At 38.7% G+C, this 16,304-nt stretch overlaps 1 protein-coding gene across 3 annotated transcripts in view; it reads left to right on the top strand.

Moving 5' to 3' along the window:
• Positions 1 to 16,304, top strand: part of THSD7A (thrombospondin type 1 domain containing 7A) — a 439,582-nt gene that overhangs the window by 175,224 nt on the left and 248,054 nt on the right. The window lies entirely within an intron of this gene.

Raw genomic sequence — 16,304 nt, 5'->3', positions numbered from 1 at the left:
AGACTCTGCTCTACTAAGTCCTGAGATTCATATGTATACAACCTAGAATGAGCTACGCTCAAGCATAAGATTTTCTACTTAAGGAATTTGAGCTTTTGTGGGTTTCCTGACATTATTTCTGTTTTACTCATGTTTAGGCCCTGTACTGCTAGAGTGAATTGAAACTTTGCTGTCCAAAAGCCATAGCATCAGTTAGTCTCCGTGAGATGACACTACTTCTCTAAGTCAGTAGAACTGTTTCCACCTCCAATGGGGGAACAAGAAACTTACCCAGTAGCTGGAGTTTTGTGATTTTGAATTCAGATACTTACTTTAGTGAGAGAAAAGCATACTTGTAATCTCTCCAAGTTCATAGCTTTTTTAGAATTACCCTATAAACAAAATCTAAATAGCAACCCAGGGAGCTATACCTAAGAATAATTTTCTTTCACATTTTATAAAATGGAATAAATCTCCCCAGAGGGGAAAAAAAAAGGAAGGACCAGAAAAAATTAAGTAGATGGTATTTAATCATGAGTAGTTTAGAAAACATGTAATTAATTGGCTGCATGTTCTAGACAGAAATTATTTGTCAAATTATCTCTGGGTAAATAATGACTGTATTATGAAGGACTTTCTCATGTGTGATTTACTTGTTGTGAAAATATTCATTGAGGATTATTCATTGAGGATTATCTAAAGGATATGATGTTCTCTGGATATTCTAAATTTTGCTCTTGGATAAGCCAGACCATCTGGGAGTGTCTTATCTGGATCATTTGCATAATTGCTTTTTCTGAACTATTTATGCAGTTATGACTTGGACTAAACGGAGTGAAATTATGGTAGCATCACTCAGAATTTTATATCATATTTATTGTAGAAATGACATTGAAAGTGTCATCTTCTCCATCACACAGTCTGTTCTCTTGATTAAAAACACATAAGATAAATTTCACAGAAGTCTCAACCCATGTGCTGCTGGCGAGCAGCTCAATGGCTTTCCTCGTGGCCCTGGAAATCTTATACCAGATCACATGTGCCTGTTTGCTTTGGCTCCTGGGAACATGAATAGGACTGTGCGGCAGGCACGTTGCTTACTACTGTAACCCGCTGGCTTCGTCTTTTTCTCACCCCCATTATTTTCCTTCCTTCATTGCTACCTAGTGATTTTGCTATCTGTGGATTTTGAAAGCTGGTTTTAAAGCCTTTTTAGTGCAGGATATAGTTTAAATAAATGAGTAAACAAATGAACATTTGACTTATCTAGACAGTAGTTTGTCTATAGCGTTCCTTTGGTCACCATTTTTAGGATATGTCCAGTGCTTCCCCTGTTTGTACTTAGACAGTTGTATTTTTTCTCAGCCACACCAGTAATCTTTCTTTTCTTCATCTCATGGTATTGGTCCTGTCTTGGTCTGTCTTGGTCTTGTTAATGGTTGCTTGATATCTTGCCTTGATCCTCCAGGTTCCTACAACTCCTTACACGTATGTGTCTGTATATGTGTTCACTTCTGATTCTATATCATGGTTTCAGTTCAATCCCTGTTTTATTCTTTTCTGACTATTCTTATCCTAGTGATTTCCTGATCTCTTTTCCTGAAGTCTTATAGTTACGTTAGTTACTTGGCCCCCACTAAGTAATTAAATGAGCCTCCAAGGCAACTTGAGGTGTCTCCTGCCGTCATTGAGTTAACGTGCTGTAGACATTTAATTTAATGTTGACCAGTCAATTAAAACTATAATTAGGAAAGTAACTACCATTGCATAGAGCCTCATATTCCCGTTTAGTTGTTTGAAATAAGCAAACACATTTAAAAATCTGTAGATCATTTGTCAGATGCTTAGATTCTATTAGAAATAGCCTATCTAACAACAAAATGGCAATTACCTATATGTTATAACTTATTAGGCCATAGATTAAGCTTTACATTAAATTGGTTATTAATGTCTCTTGCATTTAAGAATTATATATAAGAATATATATGAATAAATATATATGATTAAGAAAGTTTAAGTCTCAGGGAAGAAGGGACAAAAATCAGGTATTTTGACCTATGTTTTGCTCAAACTTTCCACCACATCAGTGAAGCTAATGAAATAAAGAGTAAATGGTCAATGCCAACAATTCTGCTTAATTGTATTAGAATTACTGCTAGAACTTGCAAGTTGAAGATGATAGATTTGCCCTACTTTTTGCTTTCAAACAGACTGATATCAATAAGAATGAAAAATACAAATGAAAGTCTATTCTTTCATGACAATAGGAAACAGTCACAGTCTCAAGTCACAAATGATTTAGAGATTTAGAGAATGTGATAAAATTAACTAACTGAAGGAAGACACTTAGAAGGGTGTTCTGTCTTTGCACCTTCTGTGAACACTCAAAATTTCTGAGTAGCCTGAACTTTGTGAGGGCTAAGCTAATGACACCTCATCAGTAGGGCATGGTCTGAGTTAAGAGAAAGGGCTGCTGGAACATCTTTGAGTTTGTTTGAAAACAGAATGGCATAATAGGCAAGACTGAATAAGAAGCTCACTATGCCATTACTGCCAAGAAAGGACTACCAGTTTGATGGACTGATGGACTAAAGGTTGGTGGCCAGTGGACAAGAATTCTAAATCACTACACACAGAGTCGGAGGTTGGAAGATGGCGGCATAGGAGGACGCTGGGCTCACCACGCGTCCTGCTGATCACTTAGATTCCACCTACACCTGCCTAAATAACCCAGAAAACTGCCAGAGGATTAGCAGAACGGAGACTCCGGAGCCAAGCGCAGACGAGAGGCCCACGGAAGAGGGTAAGAAGGGCAGCGAGGCGGTGTGCGCTCCATGGACTGGCGAGAGGGATCCGGGGTGGAGGGGTGGCCTGCCAGCCAAGCAGAGCCCCCGGGACTGGCTGGCAAAAGCCGAGGGGCCAGACGGAGTGTGTTCCGACACCAAGCGCGACTTAACGTCTGGGAGGTCATAAGTTAACAGCTCTGCTCAGAAAGCGGGAAGGCTGGAGGACAAAGGGAGGGAGAGCTGCTGAGCCCCTGGACAACAGAGCTCAGTTTGGTGGGGAACAAAGACGCTCGCCAGCGCCATCTCCCTCGCCCATCCCCCAGCCAAAATCCCAAAGGGAACCAGTTCCTGCCAGGGAACTTGCTCGCTCCTCTGTGCAAACACCCAACTCTGTGCTTCTGCAGAGCCAAACCTCCCGCAGCTGATCTGACTCCCTCCCGCTGCCACAGGGCCCCTCCTGAAGTGGATCACCTAAGGAGAAGCGAGCTAAGCCTGCCCCTCCTGCCCCTGTGCACCTTGCCTACCCACCCCAGCTAATACGCCAGATCCCCAGCACCACAAGCCTGGCAGTGTGCAAGTAGCCCAGATGGGCCACGCCACCCCACAGGGAATCCCGCCCCTAGGAGAGGGGAAGAGAAGGCACACACCAGTCTGACTGTGGCCCCAGCGATGGGCTGGGGGCAGACATCAGGTCTGACTGCAGCCTGGCCCACCAACTCCAGTTATACACCACAGCACAGGGGAAGTGCCCTGCAGGTCCCTACCACTCCAGGGACTCTCCAAAATGACCAAATGGAAGAATTCCCCTCAGAAGAATCTCCAGGAAATAACAACAGCTAATGAACTGATCAAAAAGGATTTAAATAATATAACAGAAAGTTAATTTAGTATAATAGTCATAAAATTAATCGCTGGGCTTGAAAACAGTATAGAGGACAGCAGAGAATCTCTCACTACAGAGATCAAGGGACTCAGGAACAGTCACAAGGAGCTGAAAAACGCTTTAAACGAAATGCAAAACAAAATGGAAACGACGACAGCTCGGATTGAAGAGGCAGAGGAGAGAATAGGTGAACTAGAAGATAAAGTTATGGAAAAAGAGGAAGCTGAGAGAAAGAGAGATAAAAAAATCCAGGAGTATGAGGGGAAAATTAGAGAACTAAGTGATACACTAAAAAGAAATAACATACGCATAATTGGTATCCCAGAGGAGGAAGAGAGAGGGAAAGGTGCTGAAGGGATACTTGAAGAAATAATAGTTGAGAACTTCCCTGAACCGGGGAAGGAAAAAGGCATTGAAATCCAAGAGGCACAGAGAACTCCCTTCAGACGTAACTTGAATCGATCTTCTGCACGACATATCATAGTGAAACTGGCAAAATACAAGGATAAAGAGAAAATTCTGAAAGCAGCAAGGGATAAACGTGCCCTCACATATAAAGGGAGACCTATAAGACTCGTGACCAATCTCTCTTTTGAAACTTGGCAGGCCAGAAAGGATTGGCACGAGATCTTCAGTGTGCTAAACAGAAAAAATATGCAGCCGAGAATCCTTTATCCAGCAAGTCTGTCATTTAGAATAGAAGGAGAGATAAAGGTCTTCCCAAACAAACAAAAACTGAAGGAATTTGTCACCACGAAACCAGCCCTACAAGAGATCCTAAGGGGGATCCTGTGAGACAAAGTACCAGAGACATCACTACAAGCATAAAACATACAGACGTCACAATGACTCTAAACCCGTATCTTTCTATAATAACACTGAATGTAAATGGATTAAATGCGCCAACCAAAAGACATAGGGTATCAGAATGGATAAAAAAACAAGACCCATCTATTTGCTGTCTACAAGAGACTCATTTTAGATCGGAGGACACCTTCAGATTGAGAGTGAGGGAATGGAGAACTATTTATCATGCTACTGGAAGCCAAAAAAAAAGCTGGAGTAGCCATACTTATATCAGACAAACTAGACTTTAAATTAAAGGCTGTAACAAGAGATGAAGAAGGGCATTATATAATATTTACAGGGTCTATCCATCAGGAAGAGCTAACAATTATAAATGTCTATGCGCCGAATACCGGAGCCCTCAAATATATAAAACAATTACTCACAAATATAAGCAACCTTATTGATAAGAATGTGGTCATTGCAGGGGACTTTAACACTCCACTTACAGAAATGGATAGATCATCTAGACACACAGTCAATAAAGAAACAAGGGCCCTGAATGATACATTGGATCAGATGGACTTGACAGATATATTTAGAACTCTACATCCCAAAGCAACAGAATATACTTTCTTCTCGAGTGCACATGGAACATTCTCCAAGATAGATCATATACTGGGTCACAAAACAGCCCTTCATAAGTTTACAAGAATTGAAATTATACCATGCATACTTTCAGACCACAATGCTATGAAGCTTGAAATCAACCACAGGAAAAAGTCTGGAAAACCTCCAAAAGCATGGAGGTTAAAGAACACCCTACTAACGAATGAGTGGGTCAACCAGGCAATTAGAGAAGAAATTAAAATATATATGGAAACAAACGAAAATGAAAATACAACAATCCAAACGCTTTGGGATGCAGCGAAGGCAGTCCTGAGAGGAAAATACATTGCAATCCAGGCCTATCTCAAGAAACAAGAAAAATCCCAAATACAAAATCTAACAGCACACCTAAAGGAAATAGAAGCAGAACAGCAAAGGCAGCCTAAACCCAGCAGCAGAAGAGAAATAATAAAGATCAGAGCAGAAATAAACAATATAGAATCTAAAAAAACTGTAGAGCAGATCAACGAAACCAAGAGTTGTTTTTTTGAAAAAATAAACAAAATTGACAAACCTCTAGCCAGGCTTCTCAAAAAGAAAAGGGAGATGACCCAAATAGATAAAATCATGAATGAAAATGGAATGATTACAACCAATCCCTCAGAGATACAAACAATTATCAGGGAATACTATGAAAAATTATATGCCAGCAAATTGGACAACCTGGAAGAAATGGACAAATTTCTAAACACCCACACTCCTCCAAAACTCAATCAGGAGGAAATAGAAAGCTTGAACAGACCCATAACCAGCGAAGAAATTGAATCGGTTATCAAAAATCTCCCAACAAATAAGAGTCCAGGACCAGATGGCTTCCCAGGGGAGTTCTACCAGACATTTAAAGCAGAGATAATACCTATCCTTCTCAAGCTATTCCAAGAAATAGAAAGGGAAGGAAAACTTCCAGACTCATTCTATGAAGCCAGTATTACTTTGATTCCCAAACCAGACAGAGATCCAGTAAAAAAAGAGAACCACAGGCCAATATCCCTGATGAATATGGATGCAAAAATTCTCACTAAGATACTAGCAAATCGAATTCAACAGCATATAAAAAGAATTATTCACCATGATCAAGTGGGATTCATTCCTGGGATGCAGGGCTGGTTCAACATTCGCAAATCGATCAACGTGATACATCACATTAACAAAAAAAAAGAGAAGAACCATATGATCCTGTCAATCGATGCAGAAAAGGCCTTTGACAAAATCCAGCACCCTTTCTTAATAAAAACCCTTGAGAAAGTCGGGATAGAAGGACATACTTAAAGATCATAAAGGCCATTTATGAAAAGCCCACAGCTAACATCATCCTCAATGGGGAAAAACCGAGAGCTTTTTCCCTGAGATCAGGAACACGACAGGGATGCCCACTGTCACCGCTCTTGTTTAATATAGTGCTGGAAGTTCTAGCATCAGCAATCAGACAACAAAAGGAAATCAAAGGCATCAAAATTGGCAAAGATGAAGTCAAGCTTTCGCTTTTTGCAGACGACATGATATTATACATGGAAAATCCGATAGACTCCACCAAAAGTCTGCTAGAACTGATACATGAATTCAGCAAAGTTGCAGGATACAAAATCAATGTGCAGAAATCAGTTGCATTCTTATACACTAACAATGAAGCAACACAAAGACAAATGAAGAAACTGATCCCATTCACAATTGCACCAAGAAGCATAAAATACCTAGGAATAAATCTAACCAAAGATGTAAAAGATCTGTATGCTGAAAACTATAGAAAGCTTATGCAGGTAATTGAAGAAGATATAAAGAAATGGAAAGACATTCCCTGCTCATGGATTGGAAGAATAAATATTGTCAAAATGTCAATACTACCCAAAGCTATCTACACATTCAATGCAATCCCAATCAAAATTGCACCAGCATTCTTCTCGAAACTAGAACAAGCAATCCTAAAATTCATATGGAACCACAAAAGGCCCCGAATAGCCAAAGTAATTTTGAAGAAGAAGACCAAAGCAGGAGGCATCACAATCCCAGACTTTAGCCTCTACTACAAAGCTGTCATCATCAAGACAGCATGGTATTGGCATAAAAACAGACACATAGACCAATGGAATAGAATAGAAACCCCAGAACTAGACCCACAAACGTATGGCCAACTCATCTTTGACAAAGCAGGAAAGAACATCCAATGGAAAAAAGACAGTCTCTTTAACAAATGGTGCTGGGAGAACTGGACAGCAACATGCAGAAGGTTGAAACTAGACCACTTTCTCACACCATTCACAAAAATAAACTCAAAATGGATAAAGGACCTGAATGTGAGACAGGAAACCATCAAAACCTTAGAGGAGAAAGCAGGAAAAGACCTCTCTGACCTCAGCCGTAGCAATCTCTTACTCGGCACATCCCCAAAGGCAAGGGAATTAAAAGCAAAAGTGAATTACTGGGACCTTATGAAGATAAAAAGCTTCTGCACAGCAAAGGAAACAACCAACAAAACGAAAAGGCAACCAACGGAATGGGAAAAGATATTTGCAAATGACACATCGGACAAAGGGCTAGTATCCAAAATCTATAAAGAGCTCATCAAACTCCACACCCGAAAAACAAATAACCCAGTGAAGAAATGGGCAGAAAACATGAATAGACACTTCTCTAAAGAAGACATCCGGATGGCCAACAGGCACATGAAAAGATGTTCAACGTCACTCCTCATCAGGGAAATACAAATCAAAACCACACTCAGATACCACCTCACGCCAGTCAGAGTGGCCAAAATGAAGAAATCAGGAGACTATAGATGCTGGAGAGGATGTGGAGAAACAGGAACCCTCTTGCACTGTTGGTGGGAATGCAAATTGGTGCAGCCGCTCTGGAAAGCAGTGTGGAGGTTCCTCAGAAAATTAAAAATAGACCTACCCTATGACCCAGCAATAGCACTGCTAGGAATTTATCCAAGGGATACAGGAGTACTGATGCATAGGGGCACCTGTACCCCAATGTTTATAGCGGCACTCTCAACAATAGCCAAATTATGGAAAGAGCCTAAATGTCCATCAACTGATGAATGGATAAAGAAATTGTGGTTTATATACACAATGGAATACTACGTGGCAATGAGAAAAAATGAAATATGGCCTTTTGTAGCAACATGGATGGAACTGGAGAGTGTGATGCTAAGTGAAATAAGCCATACAGAGAAAGACAGATACCATATGGTTTCACTCTTATGTGGATCCTGAGAAACATAACAGAAACCCATGGGGGAGGGGTAGGAAAAAAAAAAAAAAAAAAAAAAGAGGTTAGAGTGGGAGAGAGCCAAAGCATAAGAGACTGTTAAAAACTGAGAACAAACTGAGGGTTGATGGGGGGTGGGAGGGAGGGCAGGGTGGGTGATGGGTATTGAGGAGGGCACCTTTTGGGATGAGCACTGGGTGTTGTATGGAAACCAATTTGACAGTAAATTTCATATATTAAAAAATAAAAAAAAAAAAAAGAAGAAGAAAAGAAATATCATAGTAGATCAAGGAAATACACATTAAAACAACACAGAAATACTACTTCACACTTATTAAAATGCCCAAAATCCAGAACACTGGCAACACCAGGTGCTGGTGAAAATGTGACCATTGCTGGTAGGAATGCAAAATGGTTACAGTCATTTTGCAAGACAGCCTGCCAGTTTCTTATAACACTAAACATACTCTTTACCATATGATCTAGCAATTGTGCTCATTGGTATTTACCCAAAGGAATGGAAAACTTATATCCACACAGAAATCTACAGAGAGATGTTTAACAACTTTATTCACAGTTGCCAAAACATGAAGGCAACCAAGATGTCCTTGAGTAGATGAATGGATAAAAAAGCTGTAACACATTCAGACAATGGAATATTATTCAGTGTTAAAAAGAAAGGAACTATGCATCCATGAAGAGACATGGAAGAAACTAAATGCATAATTACCAAATGAAAGAAAAGGCTATATTCCGTGTGAATCCAACTATGTGACATTATGGAAAAGGCAAAACTGTGGAGACCATGAAAAGAGCAGCCGTGTTTTCAGGGTTAGGTGAGAGGGAGAGATGAACAGAGGGAGCACAAAGGATTTTTAGGGCAATGAAACTATTCTGTATGATAGATATATGCCATTATACTTTTGCCCAAACCCATAAAATGTAGAACACCAAAGGTTAACTGCAGTGTAAACTATGGACTTTGAGTGATTACGATGTATTAATGTAAGCTCCATTCTAGTGAGTGACGTTGATAATGGGGGAGGCTATCCATGTATGAGGGCAGGGGGTTTATTCTTACTTTGCACTTAAGAGTACTTAAGAGTACTTTGCACTCAATTTTGCTGTGAACCTGTAAGTGTTCTAAAAATTAAAATCAGCAAAGGACAGGATCAGGGCACAGAAAATATGCTAATCCTCAGTCATCATTAAGAAATTAAAAAAATTAAATCCCATTTTCACCTCTCAGATTAGTAAATAAAATGTTCCATAGTATGTCAGGGATCACTAAGACAGCCTCTTGTTTTGGTAATTCACTAGAAGGACTCACAGGATTCAGCATATAGTTAAATTTATGTCTGAGATTCATCACAGTGAAAGGATACAAACAAATCATAAAGAAAAACGGGCATGGGGAGAAGTCTGGAGGAAATACTCTATAAAGTTCTATTGGAAGTGTTGAGCTTCCAGAGTCTTCTCCCTATGGAAATTAACAGCCTACACTAATTCCTCCAGCAAAGAGTTGCAGCAAAATTGTGTAAGGCATTATCTGCTAGGGAAGTTTATTAGAGATTCAGTGTCCCAAATTTTTATTGGATCATGTAGGCACCCTCTGCCTAGCATATAGGAAAGCCAAATGTTCTCCATAAAGCACATTGTTTATTTGAACAAAGTAAGCATAGTGAACAACTTTGTCATTTATCACAATTTTCTCATTTACAGAAAAATTTTTTTAGCAGTGTAAAGAACTGTTTACCAGTTAAGTTTCCATATACCTACCAAGGGCCAACCCTGCTAGCAAGTCTTTTTAAGGATAGAAGTCTGAGACTTGATATTTTATTAATAATCATATTTAACATTAAGGAATTGGGGAAATTAGACATATTCTTGGTGGGGACAAAAATTGGTGCAACCTTTTTGAAAAACACTTTTGCAGTATGTATCAAAATTTAAAAAGGACACTACCTTTGTCAGTGATTCTGTATGATATTCTTCTAAATAGATGTACAACTCTCACTGTAGCATGCTTTGTCATAGCAAAACAATCTAAATTCCACCAGGAAAAGGACTAGTTAAATCAAGGTGCTTCCATGTATGGAATATGTAGTTACTACTAAGTGAGGTAGATTATCTCAGTCACGGTTGTTATAACAAAGTAGCATTGGCTAGGTGACTTATAAAGAACAGAAATTTATTTTTCATTGTCCTGAAGGCTAAGAAATCCAAGATCAAGGCACCAACAGATAGATTCACTATCTAGTAAAAGCTCTATTCCAGGTTGTAGATCTCTGGCTTTTTCATTGCATCCTCACATGGGCACAGAAAAGGAGAGAGCACTCTGGGGTCCCTTTTTAAGAGTACTAATGTCATTCATGAGGTCTCCACCTTGTGACCTGATTAGCTCCTAATACTATCACATTAGGGGTTAAGATTTTAAAATATGAATTTTGGTGGACACACACATTCAGTCCATTGCAGTAATTGATTTGTAAATAAAAATGAGGGAGTAAAGCCAGTTTTATTCCACTCCCCTGCCTTTAAATCAACCAGAAACACCATTAAAAGAAATAAGCACTTCTATATATAGGAGAAAGAAAGAAAGAAAGAAAGAAAGAAAGAAAGAAAGAAAGAAAGAAAGAAAGAAAGAGGAAGGAAGGAAAGAAAGAAAGAAAAGAAAAGAAGGAAGAGAGGGGAGAGAGGGAGAGAGGAAAGGAGAAAGGGAGGGAGGGAGGAAAAGAAAGAGGGGGAGGGAGAGGAAGGAAGGAAAGAAAGGAAAAAAGAAAGAAAATGGAAAGGAATTTAAGACCTGAGGCCTGAAAGAGATTCCTGTAAAGCGATTAGGATACACTCCCAAAAGGCTCATTTAAGAATCCTTTCATTGATTCTCTCAGTTGGGGATGGGTGGGAGGACAGCACAGACAGGCAACTGAGAATATGAAGGAGGTTCCCTTAAGAGCTGATTCTTTACCACAGAATCACAGACATGTAGCTGGAGGAACATTTCAGCCTGAATGTTACTTGCCCGGTCTCCCGGCTAAGAGAAGCTGTCAATGGTGAAGTGGAGAAAGTGAGTAGTGAAGGCGCACATCTCCAGATTATAGCAAGCATACCCTGAGATTTAGGCTTTGCTATGAGCCACCCTCACCTTTGGAGAGTTTAGCTGGCGCAGATAGCCTCTTCCTGAAATAAAGACCTGAATCTGTATATCAAAGATATAACATGTTTCAGGAAGGAGTATAAAATCTGCTCTAAGTAATATGAGAAACATCTAGTGGAAGTAGCAGATATCTTTGAACATGCCTTATTTTGTTGTATTGTCTGGCAAAGGCAGTTAATTATAATTATAAATCCACTGGAAGTGTTGCCAGGAAGTATGGGAAATTCCGTTTGGTAAATTCCTGAGGGAATAAGACAGATTTGGGATCTAAAACAGATTTCTCGTGGCTAAGCCAAAAAAACAAAAACAAAAAGCAAAAGAACCCAAAAAAACCAAAAAACAAAATGAGATCTATGCAGTTTCTAGATAACCCAGTAAAGCAGACATTTATTTTAGGTACAAATACATAAGGGCAAAAAATAACTAGGTCTTATAAATATAGTCAGCTAATCTTTGTCAAAGGAGCAGAGGCAGTACACTGGAGCAAGGTCAGTCTCTTCATCATATGGTGCTGGAACATATGAATATATGCAAAAAAAAAAAAAACCCTAGACACAGCCCCTATACCCTCCAGAAAAAAAATAATTCAAAATGGATCATAGATCTAAGTGCAAAAGGCAAAATTATTATAAAACGTCTAGAAGGTAACATAAGAAAAAACCTAGATGACCTTGGGCGCGGTGATACTTTTTTAGATATAACACGAGAGATGATCTATGAAAGAAATAATTGGTAAATAGACCTTCATTAAAATTAAATGCTTCTGCTCTGCAAAAGTCATTGTCGAGAAGGACAAGACACAAAGAGAAAATATTTGCAAATGACTCATCTGATAAAAGGATTTATCCAAAATATACAAAGAACTCTTAAAACGGAATAAGAAAACATCCTGATTAAAAAATGGACCAAAGACCATAACGTCACCAAAAAAGAAATTCACTTGGCAAATGAGTGTATGAAATGATGCTCTACAGTATAGGTCATCAGAGAAATGCAAATTAAAGCAATGAGATACTGCAACACACCTGTTAGAATAGCCAAAATCCAGAACACTGGAAATACCAAATGCTGGTGAGGATCTATAAAGCAACAAGAATTCCAGTCGCTGCTGGTGGGAATGCAACATGGTACATCCACTGTGGAAGACGGTTTGGAGGTTTTTTACAAAACTAAACACCCTTCCATATGATCTAGCAATCACACTCCTTGAAATTTACCCAAAGGAACTGAAAACTTACATCCATACAATATCTACATAGTGTTGCCAGGTATTAGGTAGGAAAGAGAAATGAATAGGGGAAGTACATAACTTTTAGGGGAATAAAAATAGTCTCTATGACGTTATAATGACAGGTATATGCCATTGTATATTTGGGCAAACCAGTGGAATGTACAACACAAGAGTTAACTATGATGTAAAGCATGGATTTTGAATGATTATGGTATGTCAGTGTAGCTTCATCCTTTGTAAAAAATACACCATTTTCATGAGTGTTGTGACTGGGAAAAATTGACACATTAGAGTATTTTTCTATCATTTTGTTATCAATTATATTTTTCCTTTTAGTCTTTAGATGAAGTCAGTCTTAGTATTTCAGACAGCAATGAATAATATGTGGCTTTGTGAAATTTTGTTCTAAACTCATACTTTTCTGACATACCCTTTCATCTTCAAAATTATATTTGTTAAGATAAAACTGTATTTCTTTGCAACACAGTCATTTTGTGCCTAACTCCAGTTTTACCTTCCAATACTAGTTGTTAACTACTCCATCCTTCTCTTTAAGGATTGCTGTTGAAAATAGTGACGGAAAAGTTGAATATGAAGTTACTGGCTTCGCAATACCAACAAAACAAAACAACTGGTTGAATCGATAAGAGAATTTTAAGTAATAGGTAGGGAGAAATAATAAAAATAGAGAAACCTGTATATCCATGGCCACACAATGTTGAGCAAATAATTTAAACTCTCTGGGATTCAGCTTTTTCATGTATAAATATGTGTGAAAGGAGTCAACAATGAGGGCGGGTGGGAGAGAGCTTAAAAAAATCTGAAAGCCCCCCAAGTCTTGTGATTCCTGTGAACTCTGAACAAAAACTGTACCTGAAATTATAGATCTAAAATCCCATGTATCTTCCTTGGCAGAAAGCTAATTAATTTTGACATGTTGTAGAAATCAATTCGTAGTGAAACATCAGAATGAATTTATACATAGTGTGTGTGGACCAAGACAACGCTCAATCTTGAAAGTAACTGCACGGTTTTTACTTAGCGGATGTGCTGCTGAGTTCCTGAGGGCCCATTCCTGCAGGATGACTTTGTGAATCAGTGAACTTGAAAATCTAATTCTAACCTTTCCAAAAAGAAGGGAGTAAAATTGCCCACTGTTTAAAGTAATACTGACTACTTTTAGGTTATTCAGAATCCATTTATAAAATTACTACTTCTCATGCATAAATAGCAGGCTTTCAGATTTAAAAACTTTCTGTAACATTCCATGTATTGATTTGCCTGCCATATGCTCACCATTATTTTTCAAGAGCTTGCCTCAGCTGCCTGCTGCCCACAGCTGGCTGAAGAAATAGAGTCAATATGCCCACATTCTCTTGTAGATGGTATATAGATAACAGAAGTACATGGCTTACTTGTCTCAAAATGTAGTGCTGACTGGGCAATATGTATTTACTATCCACCCTTCTGGATGCTGCTTAAATAGCTGGAAGCTGATCTCCGAGCAGTATCTTTTTTTTAAAAATTTTTTTCAATGTTTATTTATTTTTGAGACGGAGACAGCGTGTGAGTGGGGGAGGGGCAGAGAGAGAGGGAGACACAGAATCTGAAACAGGCCCCAGGCTCTGAGCTGTCAGCACAGAGCCTGATGCAGGGCTCGAACCCACGAACCATGAGATCATGACCTGAGCCAAAGTCAGACAGTTAACCGACTGAGCCACCGAGGCACCCCCAAGCAGTATCTTAATAAGGCTTCCTAGTTCTCTTCTTTCTGGTCAGATCCTATCCATAGGAGACAGCAGCAGTATATAAGAAGGTGGTAAGGGAGGAATTGAGTATATATTCCTGTCTTTTTGGGCCAACAGTGGCTGAGTTCTCAAAAAAAGCTATAGCCCCTTGCCAACAGCTTTGCCCTACAGCTCTAGGTCCATTTCAGGTTTTGGTAATTTTTTTTCCCTTGGTCCCTTTATCACCTTGGCATGACAATCTTCCCATACTTATCAGTCTCAGGGTGCTTCACCATCTTTTGGTTATTTCTCTGAACACTACCCACACTTAGGTTAATAATCCTTTTATTAAACTCTTGTCACTAACCCATGTGACTTTGCTATCTGTTTTCTGCTGACCCTGATGGATATAGCAGCTAGAGTACAATGTTAAGAATCAGAAAACTACTTCTATATTGCTGTTAGTTTATGTATTAATTAATTAACTATGCATTTGTTTCATTATCTTCATCAGAGCATAAGGCATCGACATTCTGGGTGCTGAAATATATAAAAAAACAAACAAACAAAAAAAAACAAAGACCCTAATCTCAAGGACCTATTCTTTGCTATGGAAAGACTGACACAAAAAGACAATAAAGTATTAGTACTTTAAGATACTACCACTATCTTAGTACTTTAAGATACTACCAGTATCGTAGTACTTTAAGATACTAAGATAGTACCAGTGCTATCTTATGTCTAACTAGAGGGAGTATATCCAAGTGACAACCGAGACAGCAAGTTCTTCCTGGTGGGAGGTTGACAGGATCAGAAATAGCTTCGTAGAGGAAATGTTACTAAGGCTAAGGATTAGTAGATATGCCTAAAGTAGGGGAGGATGATGAAAAAAAAAAAATGGGAACAGTAAGAGCAAAGGCCCTGAGATTTGCATCAGTAATGATTCATTGAGTGAGGATATGATGTACACAGATCAATCACACATGTATAGATTTCCTTATAAAGGAATGAGAATCTAGACTATAGGAAAAGTCAGGCAAATCTTGGAGGTCAAGCTTAAATGTTTAGATTTTCTGTCCTGTGTGTCAGTCATTTCCACATTTATTAGAAACAGTGTTTTGAGCACACTCCAATATAGGTAGTATTTATTTATAAATTAAATCCATGCACTATTAAAAAATACATACACTACTAAAAATCATAAGAATTAAAACTAAAAGAAATAAGAAAACAGTACTCATGTTTTGCTAATCATTGTCTTTTTTTTTGAGAGAGAGAGAGAGCGCGCACACACACACACACACACACACACGCATGCATGCGAGTGGGGGAGGGGCAGAAGGAGAGAGAGAGGGAGAGGGAGAGGGAGAGAGAGAGAGAGAGAGAGAGAGAGAGAGAGAGAGAGAATCCTAGAATCCTAGAATCCTAGAATCCTAAGCAGGCTCCATGCCTAGAGCAGAGCTCCAAACAGATCCCAATCTCACTACTGTGAGGTCATGACCTGAGCGGAAATCAAGAGTCTGATGCTTAATCCACTAAGCCACCCAGGTGCCCCTATGTTATCTTTACCTAAAATCTTAAGGCAAACCACAAAGAGGTTTATTATTAGTGGTAGAGATTTTTAGTCTAACGTAAATTTTTTATAAGTATGTATTTTATAAATCTATATAATACATAAATTAAAAATATTTCAATATATACACATATTTAGTTTTATATATATAAATAAAAACTTTTTAAATTTGACAGTGGAAATTCATGAATATGATTACCAAGTTATATGGATATTATAACTAACCTAATAAACAATTATTAATTAAGCAAGTACTCTGTGTCCAGCATTGACCAGGTACAGAATTAATTTTGCAATTATGTA

The sequence above is a fragment of the Panthera onca genome, chromosome A2 (genome assembly GCF_046562875.1).
Source record: "Panthera onca isolate mPanOnc1 chromosome A2, mPanOnc1 haplotype 2, whole genome shotgun sequence".
NCBI classification, from domain to species: domain Eukaryota; kingdom Metazoa; phylum Chordata; class Mammalia; order Carnivora; family Felidae; genus Panthera; species Panthera onca.
The sequence above is the reverse complement of the archived record's forward strand: the minus strand, read 5'-3'. Positions and strand labels throughout refer to the sequence as shown.